The sequence below is a fragment of the Dipodomys spectabilis genome, unplaced genomic scaffold, assembly GCF_019054845.1.
Source record: "Dipodomys spectabilis isolate Male_0828 unplaced genomic scaffold, ASM1905484v1 ptg000346l, whole genome shotgun sequence".
In the NCBI taxonomy this organism is placed as follows: Eukaryota; Metazoa; Chordata; class Mammalia; order Rodentia; family Heteromyidae; genus Dipodomys; species Dipodomys spectabilis.
Window position 1 is genome coordinate 1,143,756 of NW_024871023.1, and position 20,094 is coordinate 1,163,849.

Below are 20,094 nucleotides of genomic sequence, written 5' to 3' on the forward strand. Positions count from 1 at the left end.
AAAGTTCATGACAATTATTTGTATATAATGGCTCTAAGGTCAGGATAAAAGCATTTGTTCCCAATATTTATAATCAACAGCGCCACCCCCCTAAATTTTACATCTGATTATTGCAAGGTCTCCCTGTTTTTCTAGCAAAGTAGAGAAAACGGATTGAGCAAGTAGCATATAGCTTTCATAAAATGCAGAAGAATAGATTTGGGTCTTCTGTCATTTGCTAAAAGTTTCCTCCAGAAAGGGTTATTAATTGCTTATAAGTGATACATAATTCCAAGGAATTCCAGTTATCACATACACTGTCGATTGAGTTATCTCTGTATAAACTCAAAATAAACAGAAATCACATCTGTGTTTTAAAAGTTGTAGTTTACAAAGGTTTTTTTAGCCAACACTGAAAACATCTTTTTAAGTAGTATGTATTTTGTATGAAAAATTTTTATCAATATTTTTTTACAGTAATTCACATGCAATATATTATCTCCTTTTATTGTGTACATAGAAGTGTAATGACTGGATCGTATACAATTCTTTTTCACCTTTTGAAGACTTGAAAACTTGCTTGCTAAAATGATTGCCGTATTGTACAAATTGATCCACTTTGTGTAGTATATCAACTTCTACACAAATGCATTGTTATATTTTGTGTGATCTTCTTATATTTTAGTCACACTAGGGAGTTTTCTTTTTTCTTTGTTCCTAAATACTAAACAGGAGCTTATTTCATATATTCCTCCTATTGACTATTAATTTATGTATGTTCTTTAAAAATATCATATTCAGAAATAGTATATAGAATTAGAAGATATAAATTATTTGAGACTCAGCATTATTGTAACATTAACATTGTAGCATTAACAAATATGTGCCCTCTACTTGGATATGTTTTCACTTCTGTTATAAAGTCCTTTGAATTATGTAAGGTTATCAGTTGATATTATCCAGTTTATTCCTGCTTTTCTTTAGCCACTAATGCTTTCAGTGTCAAATTTTTAGAAACCTTTACTAATCCAATGTCATGAATGTTCACATTTAGTTTTTATAGGTTTCACATCTCACATTTAGGTGATAATTTTTATTTCAATTTTTGTATAAGGATTGAGGTTATAGTCTAAAGTCATTCTGCAAATGTAGAGAGGCAATTGTGCCAACACACTAATTTAAGGTGCTATTTTTATTTCATAAAGTCATAGCATTCTTTTCAAACTCTATTGACCAAAAAACCAAGAATGTATGTTTGTATGTATGTATGTAAGTATGTATGTATTATTGTGAAAATACCGTACAAAAGGGTTACAATTATATGGGCAACGTAATGAGTACATTTCTTATCAAGCATTGTTGCCTCCTCCTTTGTTTCCCCTTCCTATACCTTCCCAACTCTGCCTCCACCCTTACCTCCACTCACCCCTTCTCCACAACCTGGCTCCTCCTGGCCTAACTTGTAAAGTTCGTTTTTCAACATAACATCTTGTACACCTCATTGTTTCAATGGGTCTGCCTGAATCCCTATTTAAACAATTTTTTTCTCTTTCCCTCCACAAATTATACCAACATCAAATATTGTGAAAACAGGGTTATTCGATGGGGGGAGGGACATACAAAGCAACAAAGAAATCATTTTATGAATATGTTAGAAACAATCGCAAGAAAGAAAAAAAACATTTGAATCATCATCTTGGGATTCATTTGCCTGACATCAACTTATCTGACCATTTCTGCTTGTCTCAGAGATATACCAGTAATTGAAAATAAGGGAAACCATGGGATCTATGTTTCTTTGCAAGAATTTATTTTTGACAAATCTGTTATATTCTTCTGTGTGTCTTTTTTTTATATTAGAGCTATGTCGTCTTCAGTACTAAACATGGTAAAAAAAAAATTGAATCTAGTATGAGTGCTCATGCTAAATCATTCCACAAGATTAGTGTGACAGACTTGTATTTCTAGAATTTATATATGAGTTTATGGGCAGTTGGACCAATATTTTACAGAAATATAGGATGTTTAATAGTCACTCATATTTTGCACTTTGTGAAAACACAAGACACCAGATATTATATATAGAAAAATGTATTTAGACAATGCTTGAAATAACTAAAATTGATTTAGGAATGAGTTAAGATTTAGATAATGCTATAGCATAATAAAGCTGAATGATAACAGATGAGCAGTTCAACAGAGGAGAGTGAGAGGGGTAGAATTATGGATACCATAGGAGGTATATGTCATCAGTATTGTGTTTAAACAAACAGAAAGACCAGAAAAGTGAAGGAGGAAAATAATCAAAGTGAACTGAATCATGTTTCTTTTTAGTCCACCTAATAGTTTGGACTGAGAGTCAGAGATTGTGGGAAAAATAAACCGAAAATCAAGCATTGTATTGACCTGTTACAATGTACAGAAATTGTAATAGGAATATTATAATTTCTAAAGAAATGAAAGAATAAGTAAACTCTAAAAAGAAAAAAAATGAAGAGAGAAAAGAAGCAAAATAAAACCTTTATCTATAACAAACACAAGTGTAAGGCAGTGGAAATATTCTAAACAATAATAAAAATTGCTAATGTAGATAGAATTTGGATCACATTTTTTCATATGTAATTTTGAGAAAACAAACTAAGAATGAAAAATTTTAAATTCATAATTTAAACACCAAGTAGATAATAACTAGACAATATTGCTCAGTGGTAAAGCATTGGCATACCATATAGGAAGCAATGGTTTTATCTCCCCACTATTACAAAGTACACACAAACACACACATACAAACACCACATACACACATATGGAATACTAACATTATCATATTTAAACAGGGAAAATTATCACAAATAGTAAAACTATGCTAATATATGAAATAATAATATTGCTTGTACTATTTAAATGTTTAATAGAAATAAAATAGTCACAATATACTTAGGTGCTTATAGATTAAGTAGAGTAGAAATTAACAATTAGAAGTCATGAAAACCTTTGCAAATAAGTTTTTAATGATAAATATTTTGAAATATGTATTCTTTTATTTTGACAAAAGATTGGTGTTATTGGTGTTTGAACTCAAGATTTAGAATATGATGACCATGCCCTATATATCTTATTAGGGAAGGCTGTATTTCTAATCATTTCACTTTGGATATTTTTGAAATAAGGTCTCATAGTTTCTCAGGCTCTACTGAATCACAATCGCGATTGCACTTCCCACCATAGCTAGAAAATGTAAGCCACACATCACCATGCTCAGCTCAATTTTTTAAAATCCAAGTACAAATATTTACCAAAAATGACCAGATCATAAAATGTTTGCTATAAAGTATGTGATTCTTGAAAATAGAGTAAGAAAATACAGTATTAGTTATCTGAAAAATATGTTTGAACTATAAGAAAATAAATTTATTTAAATCACCTAACATAAAAATTAAGAAAAAAAATGTTCAAATATTCACATTTTAAATATTTTGAAAGCAATATATAGGTGTCAGAAAAATTTACATGTGTGAAAATCATGCAAATTAAATTATTCCTTCAATTCTGAAAAAATAATTACCCTTAAGAAATAGAAGAAAATAAGTAATGCAGTACAAAATTTAGAAAACAAAATGAAGTGTACTCTTTATCTGACTTAAGTAACTGTAAACTCTCTGTACATCAAATTTTTAATAAAAATAAAAATGCATGAAAAATCAAAGCAATAGTATCCATTGATCAATAGCAACAGGAAAAGCATGAATGTTTTTTTGAGTGTAGAAAAAATTTGAGGCAGGGGATAACAATGTTCCATAAGAAATACTCTCTTCACTGTACTTATTTAACTGTAACCCCTCTGTACATTACCTTTACAATAAAATAAGATTAAATTTAAACATAAGCCAAATAATATAACAATTGAGAGTTCTTAGAAGCCATTGGTTAAAACTATGTAAAATATTTACCTTAAATACTCAAGGACTATACATTGATGATAATATTAAATAGTTAAAATAAAATTCAGCAGAAGAGCAAAAGGTTTAAAAAAAGTTACAAAGTAAAGTAGTAAATCAGAATATTAATATTAATAATAAACGTAAGATGAATGCTTAGTGGTAGTCAAATATGTAAGGAAGGAGACAATTTAGCATTCCTTTGCACTTAATAAATGATAAAGAATTCTCTATACCTCATTAAATATATCTTAGGTTTAATGAAGGAATTATTCTGGCACCTATGAAAATGAGATAAAAATATTATAGCAAACAAGAGATTTTTCTTTTTTCGGATATTAATGTATATTCTGATTTTGGTAATTGGAAATCGTGGGGATTTTAAATTGGGGTATTGTTTTTGCTAGGTTGGCGTCATATCAATGCTAAATTTTACGATAGGGGTTCTCTTTTCACCAGAACATGAACCTGATCTGTCCTCCCTCCCACACACACAGGAACAGTTCTTTATTGTACATCAGAGAAATAGCCCTGTGTGCCGCTTCTAGGTGCAACATACAGAATATTGAATTAAGAAAGAGGAAACAGGGAAGGGAAACCTCTTGAGATCCAAAGTTGCAAACAAAAAAAAAAGGATGGGTGAAAGATTTCTCACTCAAGAGGCATTTTTTGCAAATACCATGCAAAACAGGCAGCAGGTGTGCATTCAGAGAAACCCTACAAATAACGAAAGACTCCAAGTGTTCCTGTACTGGGACCCAGAGCACAGGGGGAAAAAATAAAAAAACAAAAAACAAAATGTCTTTTGGAATTTCAAGTTATTTGGCACTCTTGTGATTACAATTTTTTTACAGTCCAGTAAAGAGAATAAACTGACATAATATTGGTGGCTGGAGGAGGGGGGGGGGCGGAATCCAGGTAGCTCATACAACAGACTGGAGGGGGAGGTTAGAAAAAAAGCTCAAGCAAATTTTTTCATGTGTTTTGTTGTTGTTATTCCTGACATAGAAAATGTGTCCGTTTGCATTAACTTAAAGAAACACAAACTTTACAATTCATTTTAAAATAAAACAAGGATCCTTTCTGTGTCATTCCTTAAGAAATAAAAAAAGGTATCTTCTTGTTTTAAACACATTCTTGATAACTTCAAAAGATGACCAAAATAAAACAGTATCTACAGAGCTCATGTTCCAATTTGGTGGGGTTTTTTTTTGGGGGGGGGGGAGTAATAAAAAGAATCTGATCTTTCTCTCAGCCTTCCCCTCATCACTGGCACCACAGTTGCACACCAACTTCCTACGCTGGCTGACCTGGATTCTGCGGTCCTTCTAATCTTAGCCTCTCAGAGAGTGCAATACGGTAAAAATGATCCAATGCACCCAGCTATAGATTGAGAAGGAAGTCCAATAAAATTTGGCCTGGTGTCTGTTCTCAAGCCTCCTAAGTAGTTAAGACTACAGATGTGAGCCCTTGGTGCCAAACAGTGACAGTATTTTTGAAGAAATTATACATGTATATGAATTAAGGAAAAGAATAAAAGAACAGTGAAGGATAGAAACCAGACAGAATTTTAACTAGCTAATCAAAGGTTGAGTAACTTTAGCTCGGGAATATATCTGAGGACCAATGTTCAAAGCCAGCCCAGTCATGAAAATACATGAGTTTATCTCCTATTAACTACCAAAAAAGCCAGAAGTGGAGCAGTGGCTCAAGTGGTAGACTGGTAGCTTGGGTACATGCATGGGCACGTACACAATTGTACACATGTGCGTGAGTGCACACACATATACAAATGCATAAGCACACATGAGTATTTTCAATGCAAAGTTCTTTAATTTTTACTTTGCTGTACATTTTATTTCCAGCTATTAGTTCACTAATTAACAAAAATAAGCTAAGCACCTATGTATATACATCTCATCATGTTTCTACAACATATACTCTCTTTTTGGAAGCTTGCTTTTATTTGACCCAAAAGTAAATTATTCAGAAGGTCAGTTCACCTTCCCTAAACTCTGTAGTATTGGGTGATTCTTCAGGTTCTTTATGTTCTTTAGATTCTTTAGGTTCTTCCTAGCAATATGATTTTGTGAAATCATTCATCAAGCAGCATATTTCTTTCACTAGAAGTAGAGCCTTTGTCAAAAAATTAATATTTTTTTGCCTCATGGCAAGCATCTATATTTTTATTATCTTCATATAATTCCTGACCTGTCTGTGTATGTCAAAGACTGCTGTGAAACTGAAAAGACTCTACTCAGCGCTTAGCATCCTTATACAATTCATAGATGTGAAGGTGTTTAAATATTCCTGGAATTGCTTCAGAATAAATAATGTTTATCTTGACTTTCTATAGAAATAAGAATTGGTTTCTCAGCACTTTATGTCAGAAATCAAGGGGAAAAAAAACAAAAGGAAAAGTAAGGAAAAACTCAAAACATATATTCAAATGAAACAAAACAACCCAAGAAAACACAAATTATTTCAGTATTCAAGAACCTGCAGGAAATTGAAAGATTAAAAATTTAAAAATCAAGTATGACAAGCTTTTGAAAATCCTGACTACATGGCAGGCTATTGTTGTTAGGACAGTGGTTAACAGCCAGACTGGACAAAAAGATCTGGACAGAGTGCCATGCATCTGTTATTCTAACTTCTAGGAAGACTAACATGAAATGAACTGAGCCCAAGATCATACACTAGTAGGAAGCTGGATTCTATCTGAAAAATAATAAGGATAATTTAGGACTGATGATTTGACAAATGGTAAGGACTTCCATTTAGGAAACAAACAGCACTCAATTGAAACTCTAATACTATGGGTAGTAAAGAAAAATCTCTCCCTTAAAATAATTGGAATAAATGTAAGATCTGAGTATTTGAGTGAAGAAAAATCCATGAGAAAGTGAATGAACCCGTATGGCAATGCTTTCTAGTTATGTGATATTGTTATGTAATACTCCAGAGATAACAAAGTTACCTTGCAAATGAGCATGGATGTGCGGTGGGGTGATGGAAATACTCTATTTAAACAGGTGTAAATTAAATTCATTTTTTGGTAGATTCTAGTTCTTGAATTCAGGGTCTGGGTGATATCCCTGAGCTTTTGTAGCTCAAGGCTAGCACTCTACTATTTTGAGCCCCAGCTCAAATTTTGATTTTCTGTTGGTTGTTTGGAAATAAGAGGCTCATGGACTTTCCTCCCCAGGCTGGCTTCAAATCATGATCCTCAGATCTCACCCTCCTTAGTAACTAGGATTCCAGTCATGAGCCAGTCGATGTTTTTAGTACTTTAATAAATTGTATAGTTACAGAAGTTATAAATTATTGTTATAACCTGCGAAATATATATATATGTGTGTGTGTATATATATATATATATATATCAATGCATAATGATGGAAATATTTTAATATATTTTTATCCACAGTAGGTTTATAAAATCATCATTTGTTAAAAAATAAAATGGATAGGAAAATTAATAAGAAGCAAAGTAAAGGGAACTGGCACATGCTTCTTCTTGTTGAATGGAATAGGAATTCATAGAATCAGTTTGGGGACACCATTCTTACTTTAACAAAATGGTAATGGATATTAATTCCAATTCATCTCTTTGCCACATTGTGCATGCTTACACATGAGTGTAACAATCAAACCACACTTTTTGCCTTTGTATTGACCTCACCTGTTATAATTTAGGGGATAGATGAAGTAATCAAATAAAGATTAAAATAATACTAAGTGAGCCTTTGATTTAGAGCTGAAAATCCTTTTAAATATTATCCTAACTAATTAATTGCATTTTTCTTACTTTTACTGTATTGTATATCCCCCATTCCCACAGTATGATAGTACATAGAAGGTTCTCACTAAATTCTGTGTAGAAGCTAAGATATGGAACCAACCTAGATGCCCCTCACTAGATGAATGGATGAAGAAAATATGGTATATAAACACAAAGAAATTCTATGCTTCCATCGGAAAGAATGGCATTGCACCATTTGTTAGGAAAGAAAGACTTGAAAAAAATTATATGAAGTGAAGTAAGCCAGGCCCAAAGAAACAGATCCCATGCTTTCCCTTATTTGCTATAACTAGTATATGTCTGAGACAAGCAGAAACGGTCAGATAAGTTGATGTTAGTCTAAATGAATCCCAAGAGAAGGACTCAAATGATTTTCTTTCTTTCTATTGTATAAACATTTTTTATAAGGTGATTTTTTTGTTGCTTTGTATGTTCCTCCCCCATGGTACAACCCCTGTGTTCACTGTATTTGATGTTGTTGATGTTGTTATAATCTGGGGAGGGGAAGTGAAAAATAAATTGTTTAAATACGGCTAAAATGGAGCCATTGCAAAAAAGAGATGTACAAGACATTATGTTGAAAAACGAACTTTACAACTTTGGCGGGATGGGGGGCAGGAAGAAGGGAAGGGCGGAGGAAGGTTTTTGGGAGGGCAGGGATGGTAAGGGGAAACAAACGAGGAGGCAACAATGCTTGATAAGAAATGTATTCATTACCTTGCTCATGTAATTTTAACCCCTCTATGCAGTATTTTCACAATAAAAAATAAAAATCTCATTAATAAAAAGATAAATAACTAAAAGAATATGGGCAATATGTGGTATTAGCTCATTGTGATCTTTAGGGGGTAGTGTGTTTTTGAGGAATTGGGTAAAGTTGTTATGGAAATGAAGTGAGGGACACTTTTATTCTGGAAAACTGGCTAGATGATTGCTTCCAGAAAGATAGTGATTATTTCCTCCAAAAGGTTGTAGCAAAATCACTTTTACAACCATGTTCACTATTACACTGTAGACAAGTTATTGAAACAGACCGGATGCCCTTTGGTGGAGGGATGGTTGGAGAGTTTGTCATGTATACACAATGGGATCACACCCATCCATTATGAAGACTGTTACATTATTTGCAAAGATATGGATAGATCCAAAAATATTTTGAGTAAAGTAGTGAGGCTCAGAGACACAAAGGACATGTTCTGTCGCATATGGGAAGCCATGCAAGTTTACAAAATCCTATTAACCAACAATGCTATTTGAATAGAAGTATTTAAAAAGGTGAAATTTCTTATGAAATTGAAGTCAAAATCCAACAAAATATATACCCGGAAACTATCACTTGAGAGATGTGAGGGGTAGTCAAAGGGAAGGCATAAAGAGAGTTAGGGAGGAAGAGAGGGAAGTCATAATATTCAATGCTGGTAGTATGAAACTAGAAAAAAATGATAGTGGGGTTAGGTTTGGAAGGGTGTGGGAACGTGATATAAAAATCCATTGAAATTATAAATGATTTCTAGAAAGGAAATTCCTTTGTACAACTATTGAAGATAATAAAAACATAATTAAAAACACTGGAGAAATCTGATCTTAAAATGAGTTTTCTTAACCCCTCAGTAAATATAATACTTTCCTTTTCAGAAATTGACTTTCCAGGTATTTTTCTCACAGTGACAGAAAAGTGACAAATCAAATGAATATCAATACATCACAGTGCACAGCATAAAGAGTCACAATATAAAAATCACAGTAAAAATGTGGAATTCATTTAAAATTCATTACATGATAAAATAACAGGAAGAATCAATGCTGATTGATTATTTTTCCAAGTATTTACATATGTTATTTAATTTAAACCTCACAACATTCCACATGAACTTCTTTGATTTTTAATTCTCAGATGATGATATTGACATCTTCAGAATGGAAATTACTAGTACAACCCTGCACACATGATAAGTGGCAGCCTGGAGTCCATAGCCCACTGTATCAAATAACTTCATTCTATTTTATGATCAAAATATCAGCACTTTTTCTACTAATTCTAGGGAAATTTTCCTACAATTATTATGTAGACTCTAATAATATTTCACTTTATATTTGTTAGAAAATAGTAAACTTTAATATGAACACTCCAAGTTCATAATCAATTTATACCTCCCTGATGAAAGGAACTACTAAACTATCACATTCTTTACTTATAGTTCAAAATAGTAGAAATCACATTGTACTCCATGACTCAAAACTGAACTGCCTAGGGACCGCATTTCTGTACAACACAGTCTTACTAAAAGAATGGCGTACCCAATTCCTGATGGAAATGGACTGCAGGTTTTTGGACCAATCATTTCCACATTGTAGCTTACCTTAGTGGTTTACCACTTAATTGCTTTTTACACCCAGTAGTATGAGAGAAATATATTACTTTAAAATGCTTTTAAAGCAAGACTCATATAAAAATCACCATTGACACCAGATAAATATTTCATTTTCCATATACCCAAAAATGCAATCTGACCTATCATTAAATTTAGGAACTAGAGCTGAAAAATCATAGGCACCAAGAACTTGGCATGAATTAAAGATTCTCCAACTTGTGAATACAGTTGGTTTGGGAAAAAACAAATTGTTTAAATAGGGACACAGGTGTACCCATTGTAACAATGATATGTACAAGACATTATGTCGAAAAAGGAACTTTACAACTTTGGCGGGTTGGGGGAGAGGCGAGGAGGGATTGGGCAGAACGGGGGAGATGGGGGGCGGGAAGGAGAGATGGGACAGGATGGGAAGGTGAAACAAAGGAGGAGGCAACAATGCTTGATAAGAAATGTACTCATTACCTTGCCCATGTAATTTTAACCCCTCTGTACGGTATTTTCATAATAAAAGAAAAGAAAAGAAAAAAAGACATCAATATTACTGCATTTAAAAATTTTCCTATGACACAGAAAATTCAATTATAAACTATAAATACTTGAAAATAATTCACTTTCAGTTATCATGGGTGTTACATTTTACCTGGTCCTCCACATGTGACCAATTAATTTATTTTTATTTATTTAATTCATTCATTTATTCATCTATTTGGTGCTGATGCCAGGGCTTGAACTTAGGGCCTGGTTCTGTCCCTGAGTTTATTTCGTTTTTGTTTTTGTTTTCTCAAGGCTAGCATTTTACCACTCGTACCAGAAATCCATTTCAGGCTTCTGCTGGTTACTTTCAAACAGAATCTAATAGACTTTTTGACCTGGTCTGGTTTCAAACCACAATCCTTAGTTTTCATCTTTCTGATGTGCTAGGACTAAGGCATGCACCATTAGTGTGGCTTCTACATTCTCCTCTACACTTACCTAATGCACATACTTAGATAGTAATTTAAAACTGAAAGTAGAGAAGCACAACAAAAATGATAATCTTGTCCTGTCAGGAATTCAAGTTACTAATTTAAATTTCTTCTGAAGACTAAACACAGAAAAAATCCACGATACTATAAGAATAACCACTATTGAAATATGAGTATTAAGAGCTTTTTAATTGATCCCTTATTTACTCTGCATGGCAAAGGACATAGCTAGCAGGATCATTAGAAAGCCCACAGATTGGGAGAAGATCTTCACTAGAAAAAATGTATAATGAAATATTGGCATAGAAGTCCTTTGTATAACTATTTAAACTGATTTTTTTCCTAAACGTGCTTGCTTTCATCTAAAAACAGGTAGGCCTCTCTCTTGTATTCATGAGATTTTGAAGGTGCTTAGTAAGATGTCAAAATGTATTAGTCATTTGCTATAAATTAAATCTTACTTTTTCGTCTTGGACAATATAATGATCAAAGGGAGACATATGAGCAAGCAATAGTTCAGCATCATGATTCCAGTGCGAGTGGATCACTAGTCAGTACTACTTGATACCATTTTCCACACTTCTGTCACCAATAAAATTGGCCTGCCTTCTCTAGCTGCTTTCCTAAAATGCAGCTACTCCTTCATTTTATAGGAAAAGTATGATTCAACTGATTTCAGTCAGATCAGTTATTAGAATTATCAAGGATTTACATTCTTGTCTGTATTTTGTTGAAAGCTATGTCTCTTAATGTAGTCTACTAAAATCGATTTACTAATTTCAGTAAATTCAAAAATTCTATTTCCATTAAAAATCTTTTTCATAAAAAGAAAATTCTGTTTGCCCTATAAATTGATCAAAGACATGGATTTTGAAGATCTCCCTCTTTCTCTCACTCTTTCAGGGTTCTCATAGATGATTGCTCCATAATTACCTATTTGATTTTGCTTTTATACTTTCTGCCCTGCCTTTTTCCAAACCATGTGTATAGCAGGTCATATTTTCTCATTCCTAGAATAAGCTGCACATGCAGAGAACACTGGTCCTCATTTTCAGTCTGTACATTTGAATACGGATGTACCATCTTTCCCTGCCCTTCATCAATTCTCTACTATCCAGTTAAAATAATGGAAAATATTATTACCTTCAAAGTCATCCATAAATATGAATTTAGCTAGACATTGTATAAAAGTACTTTGAGACAAATATATATGTATTTGCCCTTCACGTTTTTACACCCAAATTAGGGACATGTGGAAGAAAAAGTACAGAAATGAATTTTAAAAATAACTATCAGTTGGCAAACACATGGGTCCAACTGAATGGCAGGCACATAGAAAGTAATTAATAAAACCAAAATTTACGAAAGTTGCAGAAGGTTAAAGGTTAGTAAGGTGGTAACACTGTATTGGAGGATTACATATTACTTATTTATATTTATACTCTCCAAATCTGAAAGTACACAGGGTTTCTTGTGTTCTTTATTATTGTCTGCATTTAAAACTACTGATATTTATATTTAGGCATAACATAACTTTTTAGAATGGTATTTGCTGCAATTTTAATACAACTTTATATGAGTATTAGGACGTTGAGTTTATTGACCATGTTTAATGAACAATTAAGTAACAATCTCAATTGCAGCCTGGCAGTGGTGGCTCATATCTGTAATCTGAGCTACTCAGGAGGCTGAAATCTGAGAATTGTGTTTCAAAGCCAGACTGGTAGGAAAGTCTATCAGACTCTTATCTCCAATTAACCACAAAATAAATAAATAAATAAATCAGGAAGTTGAACTGAGTCTCAAGTGATTGAGTGCTCGTCTTGAGTTGAACAGCTCAGAGAAAGCACGCAGGACCAGAATTCAAGCCAAACAACTGACAATATATATAAAAAAAACAACAACTGTCAGTTGCTTGTTTTTCCAAATTTGCTGTTGACATTCTTGTACCATACATTTTATTGTTTATATGATCATGATTTGGGGCTCTTTTCGCACAGGAGGTGCACTAATTTGTAATTTGTAATTATTTTGTAATTTGTAATTATTACCAAGGTCAACAGTATGAAGGTGGCAAGAGAAATTCTAATAGATCATGGATAGTCTCTGTGCAGGTTAAGTGAGTTAGTTTTATATTGCATGTGGTTTGAGATGTTAGCTCACAACACAATCAGGAGCTTTTGCCATCACATAAATCAAGTCCTTGATTTCTTCAACAAGAACATCTTACTATGGAGTAGAAAAAAGTAAATTCAACTATATATTCTAGTTAATTTCACATGTGATTTATTTCTTGGTTCAAGTTCTTTGCCTTGCTGCGAACCACTAACTATTAGTTCACAATTTATTGCCAAGATTCCGGAGCCATGTAGCTAGCACAAGTTGTTTCATAGCATGTTTACATGAATATTTGATTTTCTCATTCTCTCCTTTCTTTCTAGAATGTATAATAGAAACTGTGCACATATATGTAGGTATTATATATGCTTACGTATATATCTTGTTGATTTTGTGAGTTAAGAAAGGATCTACTAGAAAAAAGTACACAACTCTGTCATTCACATTGTTGGAAATGTAACGTTCTCTTACAGTCTCCAAAACATTCTCCTACAGTTTTCAAAATATCAAGCCTTACTTTATGAAAACAGTTGTTAATAAGGAGTTGTGGGTTCTTTTTTTGGACTTAAGATTCGATTTCAACATATATACTACCAGTAAGATATGAGTTAATTCAGAGGATGCTGTATCTTCAGCAAATCAGCACAAAGAGTGCTTCCTGGATATATGTTCACTACCTTAATCTGTACCATAGGCAATCCCGAAGATATGTTACCAGACCTGAATGCAAGAAGTTATATATATGAAAACAAGAATAAGAAAGTGTTATGGTGACTCAAACTTATTTATAGGATATGTTAAAAGTTCCCAAAATAAAATGAATGCTATTGAAGTGTTTGGGGAAAGCCAATAAAAGAAGCCAAGACTCTTAATTGTGTTAATATAAGATTTTTTTAAATACACATCTCTTTTTAGTTGGTCTATTCCAATGTCTTTCTTAAAAGTATATACCACAACTACATACATACATACATAAATATATATGTAGATAGATAGATATTAGTGAATAGCAGACTAAATATTGCCTTTTCTGAGTGTATTGTTATCTCAGTGATAATGTGGTAATTAAGTAGATATTAGGGTTTGACTTGGCATTATAAGCCAATAATCTCAGTTATCTAAGTAGTTGTTTTAAGAAGGACTGAAATTTGAGGCCAATAGTGGTAAGGCCAATAGTCCTGGAACACAGTCATGCCTGACAGGCAAATATAGGAGGTTTGAGACCAGAGGTTCACCATAAGGTAAAATGTGACTCTTATATGAAAATAAAACAAAACAAAAAAGTGGCTGGAGGTGTGTTTGAGGTATTAGAGCCCTTACTTAGGAAGTACAATGCTCTGAGTTCAACTCCCAGCAAGGACTCCCTCCCTACCAGAAACAAAAATACTCAAAGACCTAATTTAATGTAACACAATTTTTTTACTTTCTTTTTTTAAAAATTTATTTTATTGTAATGTTGCCATACAGAGAATTTAGTTACATGAATAATGTAATGAATACTTTTCTTGTCGAGCATTGTTGTATTCCCACTATCCCTTCCCTGCCTCACTCCTCCTCTCCTGCCAACCTAAAGTTGTAAATTTCATTTTCAATAAAGTATCTTGTGGGTATCATTGTCCCAAGGGTTTATCCTGTGTCATTGTTTCAGTGTTTTTCTTTGTTGTTTTCAATAAACCATTGTTTTGTTTCTTTACCATGTTCTCCCCCCTATTTTCACTGTACTTCATTTTGTAGACACATTTTTCAAATTGGGAAGTGGTAGAGGAACCTCAAATGATTAACATAATGCTAAAAAGCATCACTCGCATCAGTAAGAACAAATTTATCTAAAAATACCTTAGTTCTGTTACTATTATTACTTTGTATTTGTTCATCTTACGATACATGAGGGAATTTCTTATATGTGTCCCTATAACAAGACTCTCAAGAAGTTGTTTCTTCCCATGTCACTATATTACAATGAAGAATAATGTAAATAATGATGCACTCACAAATACAAACCATTCAACAATGCTGAATAATAATATCATAATTTTGAAAATTGTTTAGAATTCCTTTCTCTTGGGATTGCTTGTTTCTTTTCAACTATTTTTCTGACTTCAGAGATACCTGTGCTTATAATATATAATCACGTTCACTCTTCTTTCTATCACTGTTGTAAAGTTCAAATAACTTTCCTCAGAACATTTCAGTTTATATTGCTTTAATTTTTTAGAGTCTTACAATCCAAATCCATTCCAAGCTTTCTGTCTTATCTTTACTAAAGGTAAATATCGCTATGTAAGTGAAACATCCAAAGCTTTATTACAAAAGCACTGCCCTCTACAATGAAGTTTTTCTTTAAATTTTAGTTACCTATTTTAGGCACTGAGTTTTAGGATAGAACCAAGACAAGACAGGAAAATGCAGACCTGTAGTCCTGAAAAGGCACAAGGAAATATATAATTCCAGGTTCTAAAGTTTTGCTATTCAATAAAGGAAGTAGGAAGTAATTATATTTATTCCCGGAAGCTTTTTTCATTCTTTGGCAAAGTTTTACGTTTATGTTCTGTGTTCAGATACATGTTTTTAATTGTGGCAATCTATAAATGAAGATTATGTAGTAAAACCAATTGTAGTGAATCTAAACAGATATTTGGAAAAATAATTAAATTGAAGTTGCTTATGTTGGGAAAAGTATATATTTTCTCTAAAAATGGCAAGAGCATGAAATATACTGTACTTGTTTTTCAAAGATAAACACTAATCTTTAACCTCACACTCCATTTCAAAAGGTAAATTCCAGATATTTCTATTATTGTTAAATATTTTGTATTTATTTTTATTTTATTTTTTTAATTGTGAGAATACCGTACAGAGGACTTATTTACATGAGCAAGATAGCAAGAACATTTCTTCTCAAGCATTGTTGCCTCTCTTTGATTACCCTTCCCATCCCTTCCCATACTCCCCCTACCCCCACCTGATTCTCCCCCCATCCCCCACCAAATTGGTAAAGTTCGTTTTTCAACATAACCATTTGCATATCTCATTGTTGCAATGGGTCCACCTATATCCCTAATTAAACGATTTGTTTTTTCCCTTCCCCTCCACAAATTATACCAACATCAAATACAGTGAAAGCATGGGTTATACTGTGGACCAGGGACATACAAAGCAACAAAGAAATCATCTTATAAATATGTTAGAAACAATTTCATGAAAAAAAAAACAAACAAAAAAACCCCATTTGAATACTTATCTTGGGGTTCATTCCCCTAACATCAATTATCTACCACTAAGCCACCTTCCCCGCCCCTATGTGGAGTCTTTTGAGAAACCTCCGTACTGCTTTCCAGAGTGGTTGAACAAGTTTACACTCCCACCAACAATGAAGTAAGGCTCCCTTCTGTCCACATCCCCTCCAGCATCTGTTGTTATTAGAGTTCTTGATGATAGCCATTATAACTGGGGTGAGGTGTAATCTCAATGTTGTTTTGGTTTGCCTTTCTTTTATAGCTTGAGAGCTTCATGTGTCTATTGGCCATCCTTCTTTCCTCTTCAGAGAAGTTTCTCTTAAGCCCACTTATTTATTGGACAGTTGTTTCTCTGAGGATTTGTTGTTGGGGGATGTACTTTTTAAGTTCCAACTATATTTTAGATATGAAACCCTTATCTGTTGTATTGCTAGGGAAATTCTTCTCCGAAACGGGGGCTTTCTATTGATCTTGCTAGCTATGTCCTTTGCCACGCAGAAGCTCTGCAATTTCATGCAATCACATTTGTCCAACCTTTCTTTGATTTGTTGTGTTTCTGGGTGTCTATTTAGAAAATTTCTGCATGTGCCAAGACCTACGGTTTCTCCTATTCCATCCTGTAATGTTTTCAGACTGTCTGTTTTGACTCCAAGGTCTTTGATCCATTTGGAGTTGATTCTGGTGCAGAGTGATATATAATAATCTAGCTTCAGTTTTCTATGAGTAGTTAACCAATTTTGCCAACACCATTTACTGAAGAGGTTGTCTTTCTTCCATTCTATTTTTAACCTTTCTTATCGAAGATTAGATGTCTGAAGGTCTTTAGGTTCATTTCTGGGTTTTCAATACTATTCCATTGGTCTTGGGGTCTGTTCTTGTGCCAGTACCAAGCTGTTTTGATTACTATAGCTTTGTAGTAGAGTTTGAAACTTGGAATTGATATTCCTCCAGCTCTGTTCTTTGTGTTAAGGATCGTTTTGCTATTTGGGGTATTTATTGTTCCATATGAATTTTTGGATTTTCTATTCTATTTCCTTCAACAATGAGGTTGGAATATTAATAGGTATCTCATTGAATTTGTAGATAGCCTTGGGAAGAATTGCCATTTTCACGATGCTGATCTTTCCAATCCAGGAGCATGGGAGTTTTCGCCTTTTCTAAATTCTGTTTTGATTTCCTTTTTCAGGTTTTTAAAGTTTTCGTCATAGAGGTGCTTCACTTCTTCGGTTAAATTAATTCCTAGGTATTTTATTTTTTGTGGGGCTATTATGAATGCTTTCGTACTTTCAGCCACACTTTTCTCATTGTTGACATACAGAAAAGCCATTGATTTTTGAAGGTTTTTTATACCCTGCTATTTTGCCAAAGTTTTGAATCGTCTTGAGCAATTTGGGAGCGGAGTCCATGGGATTCTTTAAATACAAGATCATGCCATCTTCTTTCCCTATTTGGATCTCCTTTATGTTTCCATCTTGTCTTGTCCTGAGTTTAGATGAAATGGCTTCAGTTTTTCACCATTGAGTATAATACTGGCTGTAGGTTTGTCACATACAGCCTTTATTGTATTGAGGAAGATTGCATGGATTCCTAATTTTTCCAGAAACTTCATTATAAAGGGTGTTGAATCTTGTCAAATGTTTTTTCTGCATCTATTGAGATAACCATGTGGCTCTTATCCTTGCTCTTATTGATGTGGTGAATTATGTTAATTGATTTGCATATATTGGACCAGCTTTGCACCACTCAACTGAATCCTGTTTGATCATGGTGTATGATTTTTTGGATGAATTGTTGAAGTCGATTGGCCAAAATTTTGATGAGAAGTTTTGCATCAATGTTTATCAAAGAAATGGGTCTATAGTACTTTTTCTTTGATGAGTCCCTGCCTGGTTTTGGGATGAGGGTTATTGTAGTTTCATAGAATGAATTAGGTAGTGAACTTTCTCTTTGATTTTCATTGAAGAGTTGAAGGAGTATTGGTTTGAGTTCTGCTTTGCAGGCCTTGTAGAATTCTGCTTTAAAACCATCTAGTATTGGGCTTTTCTTAGATGGGAGGCCTCTTATTGCTGTTTCTATTTCAATGCTTGATTTGGGCCTGTTAAGATGGTTTAACTCATCTTGGTTTAGTCTTGGCATGTCGATATTTGCTAGGAAAAGGTCCATTTCTGACAAGTTCTCAAACTTATGAGCATAAAGTTTTGAGAAGTATTCCCTTATAATGTTCTGAATCTTGGTTGTTTCCGTGTGATGTTTCCATTCTCATCTCTGAGTTTATATATTTGGGTGTGTTCTCTTCTGTTTGTGATAAGATTTGCTAAGGGTCTGTCAATTTTGTTAATTTTTACAAGAAAGAACTCTTTGTTTTGTTGATTCTTTTATGGTTTGTTTGGGTTCTAATTCATTAAATTCTGATTTAATTTTAATTAATTCCATTGATGTTTACCTTGCTGCTCTTTTTCAAGGAGGTTCAGATGTCTCATTAAATTGTTGGTTTCAGATCTCTCCAATTTGTTGACGTAGGAATTCAGAGGTATAAACTTGCCTCTGATTACTGCCTTTGTTGTGTCCCAGAGGAGCTGGTAGTTTGTGTGCTCATTTTTGTTGAGTATCATGAACATTTGGATTTGCTTTCTATCTTCCATGACACAATAGTGATTCAACACTGTGTTGTTCAGCCTCCATGTTTTACTGGACTTTCTTTGGTGGCTTTTGGTGTTGAGTTCTAATTTTATTCCTTGGTGATCTGAGAGAATGCAAAGTATAATTTCAATGTTTCTGAATCTGGACAAGTTTGCTTTGTGACCTAAAATGTGGTCTATTTTGGAAAATGTTCCATGTGCTGATAATAAGAATGTGTATTCTGAGGCTGCTGGGTGAAATATTCGGTAGATGTCTGTTAAACCTAGTTGATCTATACATTTGTTCAGGTCTGTGGCTTCTTTGTTGAGTTTTTGCCGTGTTGATCTATCTAGTGAGGATATTGGTGTGTTAAAATCGCCAACAATTATTGTTGTTGGATCTATATGAGATTTGAAAGAAAAGTAGTGTTTCTTGGATAAATTTGTGTGCTCCGTTTTTTGATGAATAGATATTTAGAATTGTAATATCCTCCTGAAGGAGAGATCCCTTAATTAGTTTGTAGCGACCTTCTTTATCTCTTCTCACTAATTTTAATTTGAAGTCTATTTTATCTGATATTATGATTGCAACTCTCGCCTGTTTATGGGGGCGATTTGCTGGGTAGATTTTTTTTCCAGTTTTTCACATTGAAAATATGTTTGTTTTTATGGGCAAGGTGTGACTCCCGAAGGCAGCAGATAGACGGATCTTGCTTTTTAATCCAACTAGACAGTCTATGTTGCTTAATTGGAGAGTTAAGCCCGTTAATGTTAAGAGATAGGACTGAGAGATATTTGGGAGTTCCTGCAATTTTACCAACCTTCTTGGGGGCTGTGACAACAGGGTTCCTATGGTTCTTGGATTCTCAGTTTGGGTGCGGTTTTTTGGCCTTTATTGTAGTCTTGTTGGTTTTCTATGTGGAGGATCTCTTTAAGTATCTTTTGTATGGCTGGTTTGGTGGAGAGATATTGTTTCAATTTTTGTTTGCTATGGAAATTTTTTTGGCACCTTTGGTTTTGATGGAGAGTTTAGCTGGGTAGTAATCTTGGTTGATAGTTG